The sequence below is a fragment of the Aptenodytes patagonicus genome, chromosome 1 (assembly GCF_965638725.1).
Source record: "Aptenodytes patagonicus chromosome 1, bAptPat1.pri.cur, whole genome shotgun sequence".
NCBI classification, from domain to species: Eukaryota; Metazoa; Chordata; class Aves; order Sphenisciformes; family Spheniscidae; genus Aptenodytes; species Aptenodytes patagonicus.
The window spans coordinates 146,072,845-146,099,204 of NC_134949.1; the positions used below are offsets into that span (position 1 = coordinate 146,072,845).

General features: G+C 39.2%; 1 protein-coding gene across 4 annotated transcripts in view; it reads right to left on the minus strand.

The window, feature by feature from the left end:
* The window catches only part of STS (steroid sulfatase), a 124,858-nt gene that overhangs the window by 6,240 nt on the left and 92,258 nt on the right, over positions 1-26,360 (minus strand). The window lies entirely within an intron of this gene.

The following is a 26,360-nucleotide window of genomic DNA, read 5'->3' on the forward strand; positions in this document are numbered from 1 at the left end:
CTATATACAGAGCATATGACGTTGCAAAATCATGCATGGGGTTGGGGACAGGGCATGTGTGACATCACATCATGTCTGAATCACATCACCAGTGTTTTGAAGAGCTGATGCTAGTTTATCAGCTATGTTGCTACATAATGTCATGATTATACCATGCAAAACACTGAGCTCCGGGAGAGCAAAGTCTGTTATTGTGCAATGTTCATCTGTTGCACTGCAGCGATGTTTCAGCGAGGATCTGGAACTTCATGTGGTGCTGGAGGAACAGCAGCGCAGAATTTAACCGCCAATTTCCTAAGCACTATAAAAACTAAAGCATATCTGTCAGTGTCTGTGGCGGTGGAGCAGCCAGCGTAATATACTAAGAGACATAAAGAGCTGTCAGACTTCTACTCTGTAAAGCTGATGAACTGTATAAGGCTTAATATTAAAAAGAGAGATCTCTCTCCCAGTCTTTCTCAGCTGATATAAAATCTCATTTTGTCAGAGGGTTAACTACAAGGATCAAATTAATCTCTCGGTAATTAACGATACCTTTGTTCTGCAAAGCATCTGGATAGTAAACTCTCTTTTTATGTAAAGGTAACTACATGTCTCTTCCTCAGTGAAGTTGGTAGTAAAATTGTCAGGGCTCCCCCACAGTAAAGTATATCAGGTTCCTTCTAAAACAGCAGGCAAACCCTAGGATTGCAGCACCCTTCAAGATCCTTTCCCAATGCTTCACAGCTACTTTATTTTGCGCCCATTTCTCCTGCAATTCTCCAGCTCTCTGAATTGTCCAACAATTTCACCTATTCACCTCTCAGAATACCCCTTTCCTTTTCACATTAAGAAAAACAAAACCTACAGAAGTTGCACATATAAATAGTCTCAAATTAAAATAGGTTGCAATCAGTTCAAGCAAATCTGCCATTAACGTAATTGTTCAGAGTTCGATCTCCCTGTCAGACTCCTCTTCTGTCTTATTATCCTTCAGCCATCTATTTATCCGCTCATACTCATACAGACAACCGTAGCTCCAACAGACAGGTAACAGCCGTGAGATTAAATAAAAGTCTCTCAGGAAGATATATTAATATTTCCAAGATGAAGTGACACACTGGATATGGATGTCATTTCTGTGATAATAGCACTGTTCTTAATCACTGATGGCTAAATGGTGTTTTTGATAAGCAGTCCTTGAAGTGAATAGAAGCTATTGCTGTGTTATTGCCTGTACCTCATTTTTACTGCATTTAATCTATGACAGTAGCTTTATAGGATTGCTGCTACTGTCATCTCCTTTGTTCATATCATTTTGTTTCTTCTTTCTGTAGAAGAACAAGTTAAACAAGTCTGTTCTTCACTGTAAACCGGGGAGCTGGTCTCTCCTTGACTTCAGATGCCTTTGAGTATAACCCTTTGAGCATAGCGTACCAGTGTAAATTGCCCACAGACTTTTCCTGTATCTCAAGTGTGCTCTGCAGCCGTTGTCAGCTCCCACGCTCTAACTCACGCCAGCTCTTCCACGTTTCTACAGAGTAGCAGATGAAAGCTGCAACTCACTTGAAAATTACATTCTTCAGATAATTGTTGTTATTGTTAGATCGAATCCTTTCTTCCTGCTTCCTATACCTTTAGAGTCATTTAGAATTGTTAGGTTTTCTGCTAATGTTATATAAAATAGGTATCACACATGTGCATGTATTCAGCTCTTCAATAATTTAACAATTTAGAAAAGGTTTTGGCTGCTAAATTATTGTAGAACTATATATAGCACATAGAGAATACTCTTTTGTTACTATAAAGAAAAGATACATATTTTTATGAGTATGTGCATTCCTCAAACAGCTGATAAAAATCTGCTATTTGAGTTAAAAAATTTGTAACTTTATTGTTCCTCCAGTGAAAATTTGTATTTTTTAGATACTTGTTTTAAGTATCTGGGTATGTTACAACATTATACTGTTATACCACTCAAAAGACAGCACATTATATCCCAATGTAGGTAGAGAATAACTGAGTGCTAGTCAAAGACATAATGTTAGTTTATGAGAATCAGTTGTTGCTAGAAGAGACTTGTGTAAAAAACTGTGCAGAACATAAAGTATTTGAGGTAAAAACATGAAAAAACCCAGTAGTAGCAGTGATGTTAAAATCTTAAGGATAGAAACTGCAGTGTTAAGTATCCTCTAAAACAGAAAGGATTGCACATTGGTGGATACCTAATAATCATACTGAACCACTGCTGGAGGAAAAATACAAGACAGAGTGAAACCATGCTCAGGCTGCTGAAGTCAAGACAGAAGTCTCACGGCTGAGCTCATTATCTAGAGTAAGTTCTGTGGTACGAGAAGCTTCCACTGAGTTCTGTTCAAAAGTCAAGATTATGTGCTGAATGGTAGCAGCTGACAAAGAATTATTTTCCTGAATTCTTCATCATCATTTTCAAAAAGAATTGATTGATCGTTTACAGTGTTTTCTTTTCTTGTTGAAGAAACTCCCAAATGGGAAGAATCTGTGGGTATAGAAACTATGCTGCTAAAATAGGAAGTGCTATAATGCAATGTCATGCCTCATGTTTGGAAGTCTTAGTTAACAGCAACATGGAATAATACATGTTGCCCTGGAAAAAAGTTCCATCCATTGTAATTTGATGCACATAATCCAGACACCTGCTAAAGATTTGTTTGAAGAATCTATTTACTTGCTGAATGGTCCATGTAATTTTCAGTTCATGCAAGCAGCAGTTGATGGCATGCTGAAGGCAGAAGATAATGGTACAAAAAAAATTACTGGTCATTTCCAACCTATATTCAAAAGTCCTTGAAAACAGAAAAGGCTTATTTTATTGCTTGTGAGAGAAATAGTATTGGTTTGCATGTACTGGTTTCCCACTGGAGTCAGTAAGAGGTAGAGTTAAGAACCGAGAGCACAACACACTTAAGAATGTAACAAAGCATAGACACTTTGCCAAAGATGACAAAACCCAAAGAGAAACCTATTCAGAATTGTGGTTTGTCTTTTGTGCTTTCTGTCCTTCAAAAAGGTTTTATTAACAGAAAATAAATTGAGGACAATCATTACTCTCCTACATAAAGTGGATGCAATCATTCTGAGCGAAATGAACAGATCTGCAAGATTCAGACAGCAATTTTCCTGATACCGAGCAGACGTACGAGACAAAGATGCAAAGGAAGCCCTAAGCACTTCTGTAAATATTTTCAGACAAGTTTGAACCAACCAAAACCAAAACCATCCCCAGGAATTTGTTTATAAATTATTTTCTCCAGACATTTTTCAAAATTTGGATGTAAAAAAACCCCTTTGACACAGAATGCTAATGAAGTATTCCAAATCATTAATCTGAAAACTGATAGCATGTTTAACCTTTAAATAGCAAGAAGAATAACTAAAAACAAAGAAATAACTATGCAAAGTTACTATAAAAGTGAAAAGTAGAAATTTTGTAAATGCAGTAGCCTGGAATTTTGTGCACTGCCAAAGAATACTGAATATTCATTTGTTTTATTTTAAAAAGTTGAGGACAAAGGTGAATTATGCTTCCTTCCAGCTGTCTCAGATAGTTGATTTTTTTTTTTTTTTTACTTTTAAAAAGCTACTAGGATATTTAGGAAACCTTCTGAAAAAATATTTTTGTTTTATTTTGAAAAGTGAATCAGTTAAGCACAAATGACAACATAGAGGAAAAAAAATTGAGTTAAAGAAAGCAACCATTTCTAAGTGATATGGTGCAGAAATCTCAGTATCAGTCAGCCCTAAATATTAAAAAAAAAATTCTGAATGACTGAATTTGTTTTTTATTGGAAAGACTATAGTACCTGTAGTTTAGCATCTGAAATATATGACAATAGTTTTTGTCCCACTATTAGAAAATGTATGTCTTTGCCAGAATCTGAAACTAGCAAAAGGTTACAAATGGTGTTAAACTTCGGGGTGAATAGCTGAAAGTAAATAGGAATTTGTGTCCTTTGCTTTTATTAGAAAGAAAAGTTGGAAAAATTGTGCAGGTATTAAGCCAATTAGAACTACAAAAAAGGATATTACCTGATAGCTTGTGGGTGTTCTAATACCCAGTGTTTCAGCTGGAAATTGAGTCTTGGGGGGCATAGAAAAGTTTAAACCTATTTCATTAAGTTCTTACTAGACTATCATTTGGAGCCAATACATTTGAAGAAATGGAAAGCAGAAGTTTACTGACGGTCTGTGATGCAGAATAATGTGACTAACAAGCATATGTTCAAACAGTGCAAAAATCCCTCAAAATCCTGGATTAAACCTAAACACCAAAAGTACATATCACAGGATTTTCTCTTAAAGATGATCAGCAGGGACTCTTATATAAATTTATTCCTAAGAAAATTTCTAGAAGTTTACTTTCTGTTTTCACACGGACCTGTTCAAGGTTAAGTTATTTTGGGGAAATCCAGCAGTTTGCCAGTGTGGACCTCTGTGCAAAAACCAAACTTCATTTCACAGTTCTCCAGTCAGCACGAATGCTTAAGTTTGAAGAGAAGAGTTTTGGGAAAGCAATGGGAATATTTTCTTGTCTTGATGGTATGCAAGATGGTGCAGAGATCTTCAGCTATTCTCCAGATGACAGTAAGCGATGGAAAAAGGAAAGAACCTTGACTCTCTCCTAATTCCCAGCTTTAAGGAATGCATGTGTGTAGCATAGTGAAAAACAGGCTTTACCCTTCTGAAGTACTATAACCTGATAAATCTTCTTCCTACTAAAAACAAGAACAGAGAAGGGTCTCCTGGGGCTGCAGATGAGATGAATACATTTTAACTGTTCCTTATATAGGACTTAAATGGAGAGGTCAGTATTGTTTTGATGAAAGGTTACTTCAGATCTGTCAATACAAAATCATTTTGGCTACTAAACTCTGTTCAGTCATGCATGAAGTAAACAAAATAATCAAAGGGTTTTTACGGTTTTGTTTGTTTGTTTGAGTTTTTTGGGGCATTTTTTGTTTGCTTTTTGTTGTTTTTGTTTTTGTTTTTTTAATAAGGAGTGGTTCACTGGATTGGTGTAAAAGAGGTTTGGCTTGTGCATTCCATACTGCACACATTCCTGCCCCTTAACCAACTAGACTAGGAAGTTGGGCTTATGTTCTTATTATGATTAGGAATAGGGTAAATATTTTAGAAGAAGGTCAGGATTTCCCCCCCCCCCCCCCCTTTATTTGTCTCCGTCTCCCAGAGTAAGTAGGGGAATGCTGGTAGGGAGTGGAGCACTGCAAGTCCCAGGGTATAAAGAGCTCTGCCTGAGCCTAACAGTAACTCTGCTGCCACTGTCACAGAGCAGAGCAAAGACAAGAAAATACTGTAACAGTATTTGTCATGCTTGTCAGGAGAAACACTTTCTTACCTAAAATATTGTTCGCAGAAATGTGTAACAGTCGATTAGGTCAACTTTCTTGAGCTTGATATAAACAGTTTCATGATGTCTGTTCAAGCTAGAAATGATCTTCTCCCCTTCGGCAGTTATGTTATTTCACACTTACCAAGTAATATGCCCATACTGTGTCACCCAAATTCAGCTGCAGCTGCTCTGATATGAGGATCAAGATAGCAAATTAAAATACTTAATGAGATAGTTTAGGTAAATGACACTTGATGCTTGTTCTGCTTCCTCCAGCTGTTGTGGTTGAAACACTGAACACAAACTAGGGATTTGGGAGACCATTTGGGATGCCTCCATGAAATGGGCAAGATCAGCTAGATAGAGAAAAAAAAAAGAAACAAGGGGGCAAACAAAGATTGAAGATGATGCTCGCAAAGCAAGTTAGGAAGCAGGGGAAACAAAATATCTTCAATAATCAAGTAGATGAAAAGATCGTAATGGACTTCAGCAAGAAACAGTAATAAGTGACTCAGTCGTTTGATACAGTGCAAAAAGGTATATCTTCTTGCTATTATCAAAGAAGAAAACCAGGAGCAAAGAAAGAAGCCAAAAAGAACTTAAGAAACAAAAAAAAACCCCAAAAACCACTTGTAAGATAAGAGACTTCTCTAGAGAGAACAGTGGAAGTGAAGGAACTTGTGAGACTAAACAGAAAAGGCAAATGACAGGAAAACCCTCATGAGGGTCAGAGTTTATTAGTTTCTGCAGTTGCAGAAGGGAAAGACTCACACAACGGTTTGATCAATTAAGAGGATCAAAAGAAGTTTCACTATCAGTGAGAATAGAAGCTCAGAAATGGGGAGGGAAAGAGGAATAAACGGATGGGAAAAGGTTGAAAACAGGGTAAAAGGACATAGTTCAGAGGGGAGAAAGGGGCTGCTCTTTGTCCAACAAAAATGTGATGTAAGTAAACTGAAGACTCATGAGTTATTACTGAAGGAAAAGTGAATTTTCTCCCGCAACCTACATATTCTGAATTAGATACTTGATGCTATTTAGGTCTTTCATGGGATTGGGTAGGTGAACCAGTGAAGAACAGACATAAATCCACATCATGCTGACACTTCAGTGTTTTTCATGCATGGTGACCCTCAAAACCAGAAAAGTGGTCTGCAGTATTTGCCTTCTACTGTTGAGGAAACCTCAAGAAAAAACTTTGCTGTAGACTATAACATGCAAATGTGTAAATATCAGTAAAAGATATGTCTATGTATCTATGGAAACTCGTTACTTACTGTTACAAATTTCTGTGCAATTTCTTTGATAGACTGCATCGCCACTGCATGTTGCTATTAAGACAAAGGCTGGTGACAAAGAATGTGATTTAATGAGACAATGAAGTTGCTAAAGTGATTTTGGGGAAGGGCATCTATGCCTCCACATTAAGAGCTGCCCCAATCACCGACAACATTTACCTGTAAGAAAGAATAAAAAGATTCTCAGAGAGCTGATAGCTAACAGACAAGGTAAATGACTGTTTTAGTCTTGTGTTAAAAGGAAAATTGAACAAGCTAAGCAAGCGGCATTTTCTTAATTAGATTTTTAAGATCTTTATACCAGTGTAACTCAAATCAAGATCTGTCTCTCATCCATGTTTTTCTTTTCTGACCATTCTTGTCAGTTCTTTCATGACACTGATGCATGGATAAAATGCTGTTCTGTACTATAAAACCAAGTCACTCTTTGTATTTTACTACTCAGTTTAACTTGGCTATCTTATTTATTGCATATTTGTAGACATGCCCTTATCTGAACCTCTGGATGAGGAACAGGCTGAGGTACTCAATGCCTTCTTTGCCTCAGTCTTTAACAGGCAGACCAGTTATCCTCAGGATACTCAGCCCCCTGAGCTGGAAGACAGGGACGGCAAGCAGGATGAACCCCCCAAAATCCAAGAGGAAGCAGTCAATGACCTGCTACGCCACCTGGATCCTCACAAGTCTATGGGGCCGGATGGGATCCACCCGAGAGTGCTGAGGGAGCTGGCGGAGGTGCTCGCCAAGCCACTCTCCATCATTTATCAGCAGTCCTGGTTAACGGGGGAGGTCCCGGACGACTGGAGGCTTGCCAATGTGACGCCCATCTACAAGAAGGGCCGGAAGGAGGATCCGGGGAACTACAGGCCTGTCAGCCTGACCTCGGTGCCGGGGAAGATTATGGAGCGGTTCATCTTGAGGGCGCTCACAAGGCATGAGCGGGACAACCAGGGGATCAGGCCCAGCCAGCACGGGTTCACGAGAGGCAGGTCCTGCTTGACCAACCTGATCTCGTTCTATGACCAGGTGACCCGCCTAGTGGATGAGGGAAAGGCTGTGGATGTGGTCTACCTGGACTTCAGTAAGGCCTTTGACACCGTCTCCCACAGCATTCTCCTAGAGAAGCTGGCGGCTCACGGCTTAGACAGGTGTACTCTGTGCTGGGTAAAAACTGGCTGGACGGCCGGGCGCAGAGAGTTGTGGTGAATGGAGTTACATCCAGTTGGTGGCCGGTCACGAGCGGTGTTCCCCAGGGCACAGTTTTGGGGCCGGTCTTGTTCAAGGTCTTTATCAATGATCTGGATGAGGGGATCGAGTGCACCCTCAGTAAGTTTGCAGACGACACCAAGTTGGGCGGGAGCGTTGATCTGCTGGAGGGTAGGAAGGCTCTGCAGAGGGACCTGGACAGGCTGGATCGATGGGCCCAGGCCAACGGTATGAAGTTCAACAAGGCCAAGTGCCGGGTCCTGCGCTTTGGCCACAACAACCCCATGCAGCGCTACAGGCTTGGGGAAGAGTGGCTGGAAAGCTGCCTGTCGGAAAAGGACCTGGGGGTGCTGGTCGACAGCCGGCTGAACATGAGCCGGCAGTGTGCCCAGGTGGCCAAGAAGGCCACTGGCATCCTGTATCAGAAATCGTGTGGCCAGCAGGAGTAGGGAAGTGATCGTGCCCCTGTACTCGGCACTGGTGAGGCCGCACCTCAAATACTGTGTTCAGTTTTGCGCCCCTCACTACAAGAAGGACGTTGAGGTGCTGGAGTCCCTCCAAAGAAGAGTAACGAGGCTGGTGAGGGGTCTGGAGAACAAGTCTTATGAGGAGCGGCTGAGGGAACTGGGGTTGTTTAGCCTGGAGAAAAGGAGGCTGAGGGGAGACCTCATTGCTCTCTACAACTCCCTGCAAGGAGGTTGTAGTGAGGTGGGTGTTGGTCTTTTCTCCGAAGTAACAAGCGATGGGACGAGAGGAAATGGCCTCAAGTTGCGGCAGGGGAGGTTTAGATTGGATGTGAGGAAAAATGTCTTTACTGAAAGAGTGGTTAAACATTGGAAGAGGCTGCCCAGGGAAGTGGTTGAGTCCCCATCCCTGGAAGTATTTAAAAGACATGTAGATGAGGCGCTTAGGGACATGGTTTAGTGTGTGGTGGTGTTGGGTCGACGGTTGGACTCAATGATCTTAGAGCTCTTTTCCAACCTCAATGATTCTATGATACTATGATTCTATGATTCTCTGCTGATTTAAAAGAAAAATGACACTAAATGACATGATCCTAAAATTCCCAGTCAACTTCAAGAGACTCCCATAGCGTCATTCCTGACAGTTAGCAAATATTAATGTTTTTCACATTGTGAAAAAGGTGGCAAGGCATTTCTAATTTTAAATTCAAGGTACTAAGTAAGATTTACTGCTCATCACTATGCTGCTACTTGGTATGCAATTTGACAATCTGATCACCTCACCTAACTTTGGATCACTGCAATGTGGAGGTCTTTATGTAAGCTAGTTACCAGCCTAGCTTACTGATCTGCTTCTTACCTTTGTTAGAAGTCTGCTTTAGGGTGAGAAGAATTCTGCTTGTTTCTCTTTTGATGACAGTGATTAGCTCAGGTTAGCTCAGCTGTAGGTGTTTACACAGTAGACATCTACATGTTGTCATCACCATCCTCAGAATTTGATACAAATCTGAGGTGTCAAGAGCCTTGAGGGCACTGAAGAGCCTCACTGGCCCCACCCAGCCCTAGGGTGGACCCCCATCCACGCACCCTGCCTATGGACCAGGATTCCCATTTCATCTCAGCCCAAGGCCATCAGTCCCTGCCTGAGTCATGCTGCAGGAGTGCCAGTTCCCAGCCCTGTGTCTGGATGGCCCTAGGTTGTAGCCTTTCTTCCAGCTCTGTCTGTGCTCCCATCTCCTCCTAGAATCATAGAATCATTGAGGTTGGAAAAGACCTCTAAGATCATCGAGTCCAACCATCAACCCAACACCACCATGCCCACTAAACCATGTCCCTAAGCGCCTCATCTACTCGTCTTTTAAATACCTCCAGGGATGGGGACTCAACCACTTCCCTGGGCAGCCTCTTCCAATGTTTAACCACTCTTTCAGTAAAGAAATTTTTCCTCACATCCAATCTAAACCTCCCCTGCCGCAACTTGAGGCCATTTCCTCTCGTCCCATCGCTTGTTACTTGGGAGGAGAGACCGACACCCACCTCGCTACAACCTCCTTGCAGGGAGTTGTAGAGAGCAATGAGGTCTCCCCTCAGCCTCCTTTTCTCCAGGCTAAACAACCCCAGTTCCCTCAGCCGCTCCTCATAGGACTTGTTCTCCAGACCCCTCACCAGCCTCGTTGCCCTTCTCTGGACACGATCCAGCACCTCAACGTCCTTCTTGTAGTGAGGGGCCCAAAACTGAACACAGGATTCGAGGTGCGGCCTCACCAGTGCCGAGTACAGGGGCACGATCACTTCCCTACTCCTGCTGGCCACACGATTTCTGATACAGGCCAGGATGCCATTGGCCTTCTTGGCCACCTGGGCACACTGCCGGCTCATGTTCAGCCGGCTGTCGACCAGCACCCCCAGGTCCTTTTCCGACAGGCAGCTTTCCAGCCACTCTTCCCCAAGCCTGTAGCGCTGCATGGGGTTGTTGTGGCCAAAGCGCAGGACCCGGCACTTGGCCTTGTTGAACTTCATACCGTTGGCCTGGGCCCATCGATCCAGCCTGTCCAGGTCCCTCTGCAGAGCCTTCCTACCCTCCAGCAGATCAACGCTCCCGCCCAACTTGGTGTCGTCTGCAAACTTACTGAGGGTGCACTCGATCCCCTCATCCAGATCATTGATAAAGACCTTGAACAAGACCGGCCCCAAAACTGTGCCCTGGGGAACACCGCTCGTGACCGGCCACCAACTGGATGTAACTCCATTCACCACAACTCTCTGCGCCCGGCCGTCCAGCCAGTTTTTACCCAGCACAGAGTACACCTGTCTAAGCCGTGAGCCGCCAGCTTCTCTAGGAGAATGCTGTGGGAGACGGTGTCAAAGGCCTTACTGAAGTCCAGGTAGACCACATCCACAGCCTTTCCCTCATCCACTAGGCAGGTCACCTGGTCATAGAACGAGATCAGGTTGGTCAAGCAGGACCTGCCTCTCGTGAACCCGTGCTGGCTGGGCCTGATCCCCTGGTTGTCCCGCTCATGCCTTGTGAGCGCCCTCAAGATGAACCGCTCCATAATCTTCCCCGGCACCGAGGTCAGGCTGACAGGCCTGTAGTTCCCCGGATCCTCCTTCCGGCCCTTCTTGTAGATGGGCGTCACATTGGCAAGCCTCCAGTCGTCCGGGACCTCCCCCGTTAACCAGGACTGCTGATAAATGATGGAGAGTGGCTTGGCGAGCACCTCCGCCAGCTCCCTCAGCACTCTCGGGTGGATCCCATCCGGCCCCATAGACTTGTGAGGATCCAGGTGGCGTAGCAGGTCATTGACTGCTTCCTCTTGGATTATGGGGGCTTCATCCTGCTCGCCGTCCCCGTCTTCCAGCTCGGGGGGCCGAGTATCCTGAGGATAACTGGTCTGCCTGTTAAAGACTGAGGCAAAGAAGGCATTGAGTACCTCAGCCTTTTCCTCATCCTCAGTGACAATGTTCCCCCCCGCATCCAATAAAGGATGGAGATTTTCCTTGGCTCTCTTCTTGTCATTAATATATTTGTAAAAACTTTTTTTGTTGTCTTTAACGACAGCGGCCAGATTGCGTTCTAGCTGGGCTTTAGCTCCTGCTCCTGACTGGACTCCCTGGATGGGCCCTGAACCTGAATCACCACGTTGCCTAGCTAGGGGCTATTGGTGGACCCTGTTATCAGCACTCAGCTCTGCTCGGGTGCTGGAAGAAGTTGCTCTGTCAGTAAAGGCACTGCCAGTTCTCAGGTCACTTACAGTTCTGTTGGAGGCACTTTTAGAGTGAATCATCACCCCAAGATAGAGAGTCTAACTTCTTGTCTCTCCAGCATTCTCTAGTCCATCTTTAATTTTGCTTTCTAAGATCAAATAATTATCTACAAGGTGCTGCTGTTTATGAAAGATCCCACAGTGTTCATAGATAGTGCATTAGTATTCATTAGATAGTGCATTAAACATCTCCTCCTCTCAAATATATGTAAAACATACATATTTAACTGATGTGGCCAGAAAATACAGGGAGAGGTTTGTCTTCCTTGTTCGTACACATTACTTCTGTATACTTTTTTAAGTCTTACTCATCCTTAATGATCATTCAGTAACCTTTGAAATACAGTCACGAGCCACAGTACATCTGCATTGACTCTGCTTATGTGATGCCTGTCTCTCTCTCATATTAATGTACGCAGTTTCCTCTGTTCCAGTTGTAGCAAATAAGAACAAAAGCTCATTTCAGATATTTCAAATGAATTTTCTTTTTGTCATCTAATTCATCCCCCTGCCACTGCACGATTGTTCCCTACGATGTATTTTTTAAGAGTCCTCTTGATGGATGGTGTCTTCTATTGTAACTTTTGTGCTACTATCATTCATTTCTTTTATTGCGGAAGACAAAGACATTTTATTGGCACACTCCTTTCACTTAGTGTTTTATCTACTAAGTTTTTCAAATACAAATCCTTCACGAACTTTTGCTGGAGTTTAAATAAAGATTTTGGTGCAGATGATTGTCTCAGAGTTCATTTGGTTTACCCTATCCTTCAATTGCCTGTTGCCTTGTCTATTCTAAATTCCATTTCTACAGCTTTTGTAGAGTTGTGGTGCACCAAAGTGAATGTTAAAATCCCTGTGAATTTACTGAGAGGATGATTTCATCCTGTTTGCCTTCAGTTCAACAAAGTATTTCTACCTTAGCTTAAGAATACAAATAACAACTTCAAGCTTAAATTTAGCAAAGTACAGTGTAAACTCTGACTGAAGCTGCTGTGTGCTCAACTAATTGTTTAAGCAAGGATCTACATATGCTCCTCAGCTTCCATCCTACTTCAAACTATTTGAGAAAAAAAAATTGAGTAAATTATTTTTTCAGCAATCTGTGCTGTTGCTTAATAAAACAGTTAATAAAACCTGTTTTATTTTTTTGCTACACTGATACTGATGGATACACCGTGAGTGATTTATTTAATGTTGTCTCAAGGTCTATAGGGAGAAGAAACCTGAATCAAGTTTTACCAAGTCTATGACAAGTGTCCTGTTCACTGGACAACTCTACCTTGTAGAAAAATCAATGTTCAGCATTCAGATCTTGCCTCCCTGAAGATTAAACTCATGTCTGCTTAGCAACATCCTCTAACTCCAAACATAAATTCCTCAGTTACTCAAGTTCCCATTGGTAAAATCTTGTTGCCTTTTCTTCTCCTGGCATATACATGGATATGAATACATGACATACTACCTAGTATATGCAGGTGAGTCCAGGTGTTTTTGAGCTATGTGGTGCATGAACTTGGGTGCAGTATTTGAATAAAGCCCTTCCCACCTCTTGGGCCTGCTGGAGAGATTCAGCAGCATAGAAAAGTCCTACAGAACGTCCAGAGTGCTCAGCTGAGATGTAATCAGCCCTGGAGTGAGTTCACCTCAAACTTGAAGAAAGCAGCAATGGAGCTAGGAAACTCCAGCCATTGTCCTTCATTCCCTGCATTATATCTCCTTATACTTTTATGTGTAAAAAAGACAAAATTGCTAGGACTTCAGGCCGTGTTTCATTTCTCTCCTAAAAATGACTATAATCCAGATCCTAACTTAAAACTTCTAGCCAATCATTTTCATGGGCCATGAAGGGTGGGGGTTTTTTGTTTTGTTTTCTTTTTTCCCCATGATACATGAGTGGCAAAATGAATTCTGACTATTTTTTCCCTCCAATCTCTGAAGCACAGTTGAAGGAGCATAGATAGACCGGTGCTGTGAATGAGGTAGTAAGGACAATATTTCTTCTCTTTGGCTTGATCTCCTATTTTTAACTAACTATAATTCAATGTAACAATTCTAGCATGCCTCAAAGTATCTTTGAAGAGGGCACTTATGTCACAAACTTAATCCAACATTTATTATTATTTATCACGGCACTACAAGATCCAGGCTCTGTTACACATGACAGTTTCAAAGATGAGTTAAACAAAGACAGCCTCATCCTTGAGCATGAAATCCTACATCTTTTTACTGGTCTAAGAGTGTGTTCCTGTAGATTATGGTTTCATTTAAGGGCTTTAACCCATTATTTAAGGAAGTAATATAAATAAATGGAATATAAAACAGCTTGCAGTCTAAAGTAATACAGTTACTCATTGTACTTCCTTGAAACTACTGAAAATGCTTTTGGCATTACATGACAAGATATAAATTCTATATGTGCCTTCACTCCCCACTGCAGTTAAGAGTGATGACAGCACTCAAAGGATATTGTGAAATACAAACATCTGCATACTGGTAGTTGTTTTTTGGCTTTTTGGAGCTTACATTCAATTTTCAATTCATAGTTCTGCAAACTCAGTCTTCATCTCTCGATTTTAGCTTGTTTCTTTGTCAAAATACTCTTTAAAGATCTGTGACAATAGTAACGGTAACAGAAAACACCAGGAAATGTTTTCCTATTGTATCCACTACCGTAGCTCCTTCTTCTATGCATTTTTATGCTATTCTCCACAAGGCAAGTAACCATACACAGATTCCTCATCTGTTGCAATGGAAAAGAAAATGGATTACATAAATGATTTTCAGTTGTAAACCAGGTTTGTTTTAGCATTCAGCAGTGGTTTGCAGTACTCCATTCTGCTTCATACTATAGTGCATTGCACACTGACAGACATTTACCACAACCTCAGTCTAGTGATTAATTAAAACATACAAATTCAAGCAAAGTTTACAGGGTTGCTTAACTTTCTCTTACACTTCCAAAGATGTCTCTAACTGGCTGGCATTCATGCTGAACATGCCCAAGCTTAAACTCTGTTTCTTTACTAATACTGAGTCGGTATTCCTAACCAAGGTCTTGGCACTTAGGCTGTGTAGATATAAAAAGGAACCTGAAATTCAGTTAGGATTAGAGATTAGGAAATCTCCCAAGCAACCTGCATTCAAATTGAAGTCAGGCCAGGCAGATGGACTTGGTAAACAATTTTGCTATCACCTTTTCCTCCCCACCTTCACTTTGAAATGTTTTCCTGTCTTGCTGAATCTCACAGGTCTGTCTAGTTTTACCTTCAGAACTTTGGATCACTACTTTCTTCTTGTCTATCTAACATAAAAAGACCAAAAACTTAAATGTAAAAAAGGTTGTCTGCTTCCACAACCACCTTCCCAAGAACAGACCAAAGTTTGTCAGAGGAGGAATAATATGCCCCTGTACAGACATATTACACAGCCATGCGGATCCTTGGATGACCAAGAACACAGGTAGTTTAAGCCTTCCTAAAGATGTTCCTCTCCCTGCCTGAGACATAATGTGTTCTCATACACCTTTCCAAATAGGTAGCAACCGAAATACCAAATCTAAAAATGAATAGTGGTAAGGATATATCTGAAGTCAATTTAGTCCACAAAGTGAACAAATTGCTTGAAATTGGTTAGGAAAGACCAAGTATAAATGTCATGGGAACTTTTCTTGTGTGTCTAGGCAGACACTGCATTGATGGGCTCAGCCAAGCACTGAGGTTCACATGTCGATGAGGCACAAACTTGTTGCTGACTCTTTCATGCCACGGCAATAACACAGAATTATCAAGCTTGACAACATGAAGAAATGTTTAGCGGGGAATACTCAGGCTGTTGTGCATGTAGACACTGTTCTTCTTAGTTGTAATCATTTGCCAACATCTTAAGTTTGAGGAGTATCCACTAATAGAATAATCCTTTGCAGCATTCAAATAATTTACACTTAATTTTCTCACTTGATTACAAGATAACAATTTATAAACTTTTTCAAGTTTAAGCTATGTTAAAGAGACATGGTAATATGTTGACTGTTGCATATTTTCTATCTTCAAAATATGAACACTTCTCATGATTACTTATAATTGGATTAAATGCTTTGAAAGATACGTACTTAAAAATATTCTGTGAAATACGAGTAGTATATTTACTTTTCTTTAGTTCAACCTGCTAGTTGCTAAACTTTCAAATATACCTCTCAGAACCTAGTTCTATTTTTTTTTTTTTTGGCCAAAAATCAGTATGTCATAACTATTTAAAAGCACTGGCAGAAATTAAAGCACTTCCTAACTGGAGACCTGAAATATTTTGGCATATGAAAGGGGGAAAAAAAGAGGCCTTTGATAATGCTTAGGAGCTACAGGTATTGTATAATCTGTTTAGTATGAGGTTCCAAAATCCAGTTAAAGCATTTCTCAGCACCTTTTCTTGATTATTACAGCCTCATTGTGAACACCAGCACAGTTTTCTAAGACAGCCTTTTGTTGCCACTACATAGTCCTGGTGTTTTGAGCTACTTGGCATTCTTGAGATCACCAGAACTTCTAAATGACCTAGCAGCTCTGCTAGGGCAGAGCTGAATGAACTGAAGTGGATGAACGAACAACCTGTATTCTTGTACAATATTTTGCAATTCCCAGTTACTTTTCTATCCACTGACTGATTATGTTTCCATTGACCATGAAACTAAACTGAGCTATTTGTGTTCAGTACTTACTCTTGTGCTAAGATAAGCCTAATAACGCACTTTGCAAGATTTTCAGAAGGATAAACCTGCAAACTGTCAAAGTATGATATTCAATAGAATAATTTTAGTTGTAAAAAAACCTGTAAATGTTGCTAATTTTGATAAACCCAAATGTCATAATCCAAATATTTCAAGTATCATAATCCATTTTTCACAATATTTCTACAGCTAAAGATAAACTAAATATTACAAACTTTTTTTCCATACTAAAAAGATAAAAATAGAGAATGAAAATCAAAATAATGTATGTAGTCTCAAAGTTTTCCTTCAAAGTTTAAAAGTGACCATTGTAAATAGGACTCCAAAGAGAATTCTATGTGCTTTCTATATTTGTTTAAAAAAAAAGTCAGCTATTCAAACTCTCAATTTCAGTATGACACAACAGCTACATCTTCTTCTCTCCCTCAGTCGCTTGATTCTAACCTTGGTCTTCTTATGCTGACCAGCTCTGTTAGGATGAATTCTTCCAGATGATACTTAGGTTTTTTTAGCAAATTCCAAGCTTTTATGGCAAAACTTCCCTCTCACAGCACAATTCAAACCATCTTCATTTCTGTGAAACGTGTTTCTCCTCATACTTATGCATAAGCTCATGCCTTCATGTCATACATACAAATAGTCCTTACTGATGGAACTGATTTTCTCTGGAAGAAAAAGTTTTGTTTCTCTTTGGCTTTCTTCTAAGTTGCTTTTTGAAAACTGACCTGAACACTCATGGGCTGCAGTTGATTCTGAATCATAAAGATATATCCTCTTACAGCCTCTGACTACAGCTGAAAATTGGCTTTAGTAGCAATTGTATTGTTTTCAGAATCCAAAAATCTTTGTCAACTATAAATACTACAAGTAATTTACCACTGTCAGTATCATCCTCTATAGGTGCAACTCATAACTTTAAACTTTTATATAATACTTCTGAATCAAAATTAAGTTTGGGGATTAGGCTTTGAGAAATCAGACAATAAAAACATGATATCGTATAGTGCATCTGATGCAGATAAAAAATGGAAGGGGCTTTCATGCAAAAAGCATTGCTTTAGCTTCTAAGTTAGGTATGCTGCATAAAACAGAGAGGGAAGTGCTACAACAAATTCCATTTTTATATAAATGCCTTAGTATCTACAGTCTACATACTGTAGGCAGGAATTGCATTTTCCCTTAATACAACATAACCATGTCTAGGACAAAAAAGTAACAGCTGATTAAAAGCAAACAGCAATGTAGTTGCAACAAATCCACATTTGCTAGGCTGAATGTTGGGATAATTTGAGAGATGAAGAACAGAAGTAAAGAAAGGGCATGAAAGTGCCTCTATGACCAGCTGTACGAAAAAGAGTGGACCAAGACCCTAGTTGGACTAAAGATTTGCAGTTCTAAGACGTCGTGGCCATGAGGAACTAATGAGTCCTAATTTTAATGTTTTCCACAGTGTTCTAGAATTGGAGAAAAATGTATTCAAAAGAAACTCCACAGAGTGTTGAGACACCATTTTTAGAGAATAAGTAATTCTTCACTCAGGTTTCTTTACTCACAATGTCTTGTCTAGCATTTCTACCTCACACTTTTGTAGTGCTAGCCTCAAAATCTTCATGGGGCCATTTATACTTTGCTATTCCCTCTCTCTACTTAACTTTGTATATATGTATCATGGTAGTGCTTTAGCAGCTCCACCAAATGATTAATTAACAGTGCTGGCTTTTGGAAGATATAAAGTATTTAGAGTTTGGAATCGGGGGGGGGGGGGGGGGGGGGGGGAGGGGAGGACACTTTGTCTGTTCAGAAAAAAAAAGAAAAAGGTGTGAATCAACTCAAACCTTCCAAAATGACAATTCTATAAGGAACGGCTGGAGTAGAGAATTACATTTGGTTTGGAATCAGCAGCAGCACAGTAGATCAAGACATTGTTGAGCCCAAACTATAAAGCTTTGCTGGCTGAGTAGTTTTGCTATCAAGGATATGAACTGGTGCTAAGGTAACTATAATGCTTTTAGGACTGAGATTCAGTCTCCATTTGTCACTGAACAGGACTATGTGGATGGATCAGAGCTACGGACTGAAAACCTGCCTGTACATCATCCTATGACATTGAAGAGAGCCCAGATAATATAATTAAGTTAATCTTGAAGACTCTACTGAGTCTTGAAGACTCTACTCTTCTCACTGAGCAAGTGAGATGATTGAGAAGCTTGCTTCTGTGATATAATATCATTTAAAAATTAATGTACAACAGACAAGTAACAGGTTGTAAATGAAAAATTAGCACACACTTGGTAATGACAAAATTATCTTATGGATGACCAACATTTCCTAATACTAAAAAGGTCAGCCTTTCTTTATTGCACTAGTGCTAATTCTAAGTGCTAAAGTATCATGATCTTTATGGGATTTTGATGGTCCTGTTGACTTTTAATGTTGTGACTGCACCATGATTTCTAAGTTACCCCTCCTCCTAAGAATGGTAAAAATCTGTTTTGCTTTAAAATGCCAATGTTGAAGAGGAGTGAGTGAGTGAGTGAGTGAGTGAGTCTCACAAATGTTTGCATTAGTCCCCCACATCTAGGAGACCGCAGAGTCAATAAAAAGTAAATGCATTATATTTATTATTATGCTGAATATGACTGTACTGCAGCTGAAGAATTATTTTCAATAAATTTTTGGGTAAAACTTTGAATAAATTTGAAAAGTGTCACAATCTGTAGGAACTTGTTCTATACTACTTCATGGACTTTGCATTTCTACTAAGAAGTCATTGAAAGAACTATGACAAAAAACTACTGGTGAAATACAGTCTCTTTCAGTTTCAAAAAGCTTTTACACAAATCCATCTACAAAATTTCCCTACTAAGAACAACAAAACAAGAAACAAATTTAAAAAGCTGGATTTTTTTCTTCCTTTTAGCTTTAGGAAACTCTGGATGTCTTAACAAAAGATACTTGAAAAATGTAATGCATTATGTATCCTGTAATAGTATAATTTATAGTTTGAGATCACATAAAAAGCTCTGAAATCAACAGAAAGGTTGATTGTTTGTACTGGGATGTGAGCTTTTCTCAGGCTGAGAACATTTACACTGATTATTGAATATTTCTGATTGTGTTGTCTTTCCAAAGTACTGATCAGGACTTGCATTCAGAAGCAACTACACAGTACAGAGTGCACATCATCCACAGATGCACACTGGCCTCCAGCCTAATACTGTCCAAGTGCACCCACCCTCCAAGCACCCACTGTTTTCTTCTATAATTATTTCTTCTGCCTGCCATGGCAAGATCTTTTATGGCATACTGAGAAGTCATCTTGCTCTTGACAGTCAGGTTTCCAGGGAATTTCTCTAATAAACAAATACTTTGTCTTATTTTCTAGGAGTAATAGGATGTCAGAGGCTGTGGCACACAGAATACTCCATGTGGGTTGTGCATGCATTAACTACTTCCCTTGAAGAACATTGCCTGAGACAACATATGCCATTTGAATCTGATTTTAAAAATAGGGTGAATCAGCACTATGATCTGAATGTAACACGCAGAATGCTGCAGGCTCATATCCAACACTAAACTAAAGATATTTTTGGAAGTGTAATGCTCCAGAAATTGTTAAAGACCCACTTTTTACGTTACTTGGTAAGCTGAAATTCATTTTTGAAAGTTGCAGTGCATTTTTATCTACTCTTTTATGTAGTTGTTGTTATTTATATTTGTTTTGACTACTGTTAACTATAAATAGATAAAAAAATATCAGACAGTTGTTCTAACTCAGATAATTTTTTTCTATTTAAGCGTTAGCTGTGCATTATACAGAAAAAAAATGCGTAAGATTTTTCTTTTGTACTGTCACAAGTGTATGACACAATATCTGACAGGAAGCCATTCAAGCTGAAGTTTAAATAATACTGAATTAGCTACTTTAAATGCCTTTGCCTTTATATGATCACTGAAACCTGTCAACCTTTCTCTGTTCACTCTGTTCACTAAGAACATTACTAATAACTTGGATTCAATAGACGAGTATGTTATGGTTGCTATTTTTATATGAAGAAAAAGCACTATGATATGATCACTGAAAGTCTGTGTGTATAATGTCAAAGGACATTTACCACGGTCTTTCACTGGGGCAATGACTGTCTGACACAAAAGTGTTCCTACATCAATTTTACTATGACTAAAGTCTATTCTTTCCAGCTAGAAAGCAAAAATTGTTGTGATAATAGGAAAATCTTACTCCTTCAAATTTTTATCCTTTCTTTCTTATCCTCTCTCATCTGTTCTTTTCTGAGAAAAGATATGAGGTTGGTACGATAAGATTTGATTAAAAAAAGATATTTCTTTTTAAGAAAACAAAATGTTTCCTTGACAGCAGTTATAGTCACATGGTAGTATTATCTCTCCTTTTGAAGATGCTGTACAAAAGAAGGTGGTTCTGGATCAAACTTCTATTAAATTTACCTTCTTTTGTATTGTTAAGCAATGAAAGGAAGTAACTATAACTGCTGGCATTCTCAGGGTCAATGTGAATTCTTAATAATCTGTAACAGCATCCTCTAAGTCCTTTGTTCACCACAGAGAAAGCAAGTAAACCATAAATGGAAAAAGCTCCTCAGGGAAGCAAGCAAAAGAATAGGAAAAAGTGTATGGGTTCTGCCAATGAGTCTACTGTGTATGACAAGCACATCCCGCAGTTTATATAGGAAGTTACCATAGCATTCTTTCATCGTATGGCAAAGAACTCAATGAAAAAATTATTTTCCTATTACTAAGAAAGTAATGAGAAGGAGGGTGGGAAACCCACTTACGAGGCTTCAGAGAATGTGTGAATTGAAATTTCTTGTTTATATTAGAGAAAGTAGAATAAATATTTAGAGGTATCTCTAACATGCCAAATATTTAGCAATATCTCTAATATTTTCTATTTTAGAGAAAACAGAACTGTTAATTTACTTCATGGATGTCTGAATGATTATGTTTCTTAAATGCTCTAAGAGGACTGAATAAGAAAGGGCTGGAACTTTCAAATAGAAGCATATTGTCACCACTTACACTCCAAAATATCTCTCACATACAAATTAATGCATTTCCATTTGCTACTGACAACCCCTAGCCTCACCTACCCTCACACTGAGAACTTGACTGTAGAAAAAAAAGAATTTTAAACTGGTTCTGTAGAGCTTCACAGAGGTTTCCCATTTTTGCTACCTGCCTAGACTCTGTCTCCTGCCCCCTCTCTTTCTCAGGACAATATTGTGTTCACAAGTTAATGTTCTTTAAGTATATGAATTCCGTTTACAGTTTTTAACTATTAAGACTCAACGTGATATTACCAAAAATGAAGCTAAGAATGGCATTGTAAATAATGCAAGCCCTCTTAATTAATAAGGCAACCCTTATTACCCCTTAAAGTATGCATATCATAGTCCTTTCGAGAAGTAAGGAAAAGTACAAGGTATTCCTCTTGTTATTTTCATTTCTTCAGAAATAGGTGTTATTTTAATTCCATTTCACAAGAAAGGTTATACCTGTCCAAACCAGAAGTAGTAGCAAAATACTGTGAGGATTATTATTTCTTTATAGTACAGACTGTATCGCATTACATTTTTCAATGTTTATTACACAGGTTTACAATTAATTTCCTCCTTATCAAATGAAAATTTTGTGCACAACCAGAGGAGCCTGAAAGATGCAGTAGTTCCATTCAACTGTAGATTTGCTCTATATCTGATGAATTCTCTCCTTATAATTAAGTTGTCATAGCAATGGATTTTTAATAGTACTGATTCATATGCCAGTAATGTTCTGGAGACGGAGCTCTTGATAGTTTTTTAGTATTCAGTTATGCTAAATTATAACTTTAGCAAATACACAAGTACTGGTCTACTTGCACTAGCAGAACATGTGATCAGACTTAAATTAGGCCAAAGCATAATCGGACATACACAACTAACAGAAAACTACATAAAACTTTGGGTGGCTCAGCTCAAGACAGAAAAGGCAAATCCTACACCTGCCTTGTTTTAAATGTAAATGTTTCATGATTAAAAACCCCTAAATTATTACAACTTACTAGGCAGAAAGAAAAGTTTTGGTTTGGTTCCCCCCCCCCCAAAGGTATTGCTTCCGTATATTGGTACATATATGGTACACCAGGCAGCCGTGGAGAATAAGCATTGAAAATGAGAAATTGCAGTACTTTTTGCTGACTCTGTTTTAGCATGTCTTCCTCTCTATATTTTTAGCAGATCAATTAAATTACACATATTTACAAGGTTTCAAAATAACAGGAAATCATCCTCCAAGGACTAGGACTGTATGTCTTGGCTGTTTCCAAGGCACTTATAGCAAGTGTCAGCATGCACGACTCTGTGAGAGCAAGATATGAATCATGAGCAAAGAAAATTGCCTGATATTTCATTCCTTTTTTAATTCAGAATGTGAAGAATAATGTGCATTATTTTTTAATATCAGGCAAAATATAAGTGAATCAAGGAGAGATGAAGAAGAAAATGGTGTTAGTTTATTTTCTGTGGCTGGGAAAGAGAAGGAGGGCAGAGAAAGATTCTTTTCCTCATGTCTCTCTGGAAAGGATAAGGCTTAAATTTTGAAGTGTTGGTTGAGAAGAGTATTACGTAGCACACATCCTCTAAATGCTCCTTCAAAGGGCAGATGAAGGGGAAAGTATATTGTGAATGCAGTAACTGACCTAACTAATATGTCTTAATGAAGATGTGTATTGATTTGGTTATGAGGAATGCTTAGCCTCTAAATATATAAATGTAAAATGGTAATTGTTCACCCTGAAGTTTCTGACCTTCCCTGGATAATGTGAGAAACACACCTGCTTAAGTCAGACTTCAGAAGCTTGCAAGCAAGGGAAAGGTGTGCAAGTACTATAAATTTCACATACGCTAAATTTACCTGTTTCATATATATAGCTTAAGAGTCAAAAATTAAACCAAAACCCCCTTTTTTTTTTCAGACTGAAGCACAGTGGAAATCTAACAGTGGCAAAGATAAAGTTACTAAGGGAACTGTGGAGTGATGGAGGCAAGAAGGTACCAAATGATTAAGCAGAATTTTTGCTTCCCTTTCACTTCCTGGTATATGCATTTTTCCTTAGGATCAAAGTTAATTCTACACTTTGAGTATCTAGGTAAAAAAGTGGAATACACAAGCTGAAGCTGACATACAAACTAAGACTTCCCAGAAAATAAATGTAGTAAGAAATATAGGAATATATGCACCTTTACCCTTTATTTAGAATGGATTGTACTTTAGTTAATAAATAAATAAATAAATAACATTTTCCTTAGCAGTTGTAAGCTTTCTCTTCTATGAATTTCTGGCTGTTGCTGCTTTCTTCTTCAAAAAATGCAACTTCAAAATTAATAGAAATCACACATTTAATGAAGGGATCAGCAGTTTTTAATGTAGTCTCAGACTAGTTGCACAATTGGGTCCTTTTAATAAGGGCCCATCACCAGAGCAGTGCAGAAGACGCTGAACATAGCTGGGGTTATTAATTTCACACTCTCGAGGCTCAGGTCTAGTGAGAGGCAGAGCTGGGCAGCATTTGGCCCGTACGTACAGGCATAATCTGCAGGTAGCATGTTTTTACACAGTTCCAAAGTAGTTGTGGTCACACTAAACTAGTTAACTATCTGGGGAACACAGATCAAGAACAACATAAGTCTTTCCTGGTCTAAAAGATCATTTACAGTACACAGAAAGAAACAACTGTTCCTGATGACATTTTTTTCAGTAATTTCCTGATTTTTCTTAGACAAAGAATATCACCTCTTCAAGACTATCCTTAAGAATATTAAGTATCTGATTCTGGCAGTCCTCTGTGAATTGAGTGCTATTTGCCTGACTACAGTCATTGGCAAGGTGCAACTAAAAGATGAGAGATGCTACAGCCATTTCTGGATACTGGAAAATGTTTGTGCTCATGGAGGTGTGTGGTACTTATTTAGGCCATGAAGTGTGTTAGACATGGAATACATGTTGAGATAGGAATGGTGATCAGTTTATACCCAAACCCTGAAGACTTACAGCCTTGTAACTGATAGTAGTAGCATGCTGAGGTTAAGTGAAAGTTGCACAATTTTCTAGCTTTCCAGTCTGTCTGTAATGAACATGGCCTCATTCACCTTCTTGGATGTATTCCTAAGTATAGGGAATGAACTGTTGCTATAGGATACTTCTAATCTAGTTCTTTGCTGCTAGGCAAAAGCTCTGCAACATTTTGAATTAAATGTTTGAAATAATTGCTTTTCCAGAAAAACAAAAAAAAAACAAAAAAAACCAAACCAAAACATTGCTTTATATTTCTGCTTTACTTGTGTTCATTTTCATATACTAAAATATCACTTAACAGTAGCAGAAATAGTAACTGTGGATGGACTCTGAGATTGGCTGTAAAGATCGAGTTGTGGTGGGAGGCTAGAAGACAATAATACTCTAACTAGTAATACACTTTGAATTTATCAGTTGCTTCATACAGAGCTGCCGAGATATCAGAAGAAAAAACAGCCATACTCATTTTTCCACAAGTACCCACAGCAATGCTGATAGTATCAGGTGCGTACAGCTGTAATGCAAGTATATTTATCTCTATACAACAATAACACATGGGAGAGAGATAAACAGGGGCAAACCTCTAGCTGACTGCAACAAATATCTTTACAAATATGATTGCATTATCTACATGGAAAAGGCATTTTTGAAGACCTGGGACTGGATGAGTAAGAAAGAAGCAGGCATTGAGCACTCCCAGGGGACCGGTACAAAAGAGAGTAGAGAGGAGTATCTGGCTGTTGCCTACTCTTACACTACAATGTAAGCTGACAAGGTAGTATTTAAAAAACGCTTCCATACAAAAATCAGCCCAGTGTTATGAAAATGTTATTGACAGGTTCTGCGTGGGCTTTCTGTTTTGATTGCCTTGGAGGAAAGATAAAGGGAGAATCACAGTCTACATTTTTGCCCCTCAAGTAAATACAATAGACTAGCCCCTCATCATTGCTCCCTTTCATTTCCCATTAAATTCACCTTCAGTGAATAACAAAGCTGACCCTTTCCTCAGACAAGGGGTACTTCATCTTGCAAAGGTGTATGTTTGAGAAAAACAGCTTCTCTGCCTGCTTGGATTCTTCTCTCCTCATCATGACACAGAATAATCTCATCCAACCTCAGATCCAAAATGGCACTCAATAGCTACATCTTCCAATTGCTTGGTTCTTCCTTATGATTATTTATCAAATGCAAGATATACAGGCAAAGTAGTGGTAAATAAATGTTATATGTAATACTTTCCTTTTTCCTAGTTTAAAGACCAAGACAGGTAGAGAGTGAGCCTACAGGTGACCAAGAAGACAAAGTTTCCAACTCGTTTTAAGTTTGCACATTAAGTACCAAGCAAGTCCTTTCCCAAGGTACTTAAACCAAAAAGTGCTACGCCAAAGCCTGTCCTGGATCATCATTTTGAAGCTGTAACACAAGTCGTCACTTTGAGTGCCAACAGAGATGAGACAAATGTGTGTTTGACTTCATTCAGCAGAGATTTTTAAAGAAAGGGAAATACGCTTTGGTTAATGTGGAAGTTACTACCAGAAACAGCAAGTTGTTAGTTAAAAAGGAGCAGATAATGGGAAATGCTTTTTTCCTTGGCCTACAAAGTGGAATTATATCGCTGATAAAAAGCATGAAAAGGGACAGTTTAATACCGTATTTATTTATTGGATAGTTATGACTTTGACTCAGTGATTCTTCTATACTTTGCTAGCTAACAAAAATGGCCAGGCTGACGTCATACTTGTGCTGTTACTCAGCAAGCCATGCTATTACCTCTACATTTTTAGGAAGATGTAACAGTTAACCTTGAATACTTCATTCCGTAACATAGACTATCTCTCAGGGAAGTTTAAAAAAAATAGTTTCAGATACCATAGATCTCAGTATTGTATTGATATGGAACATTAGGGCATAGCAACAAACTAATGTCGAACAGTAAAATGGTGAATA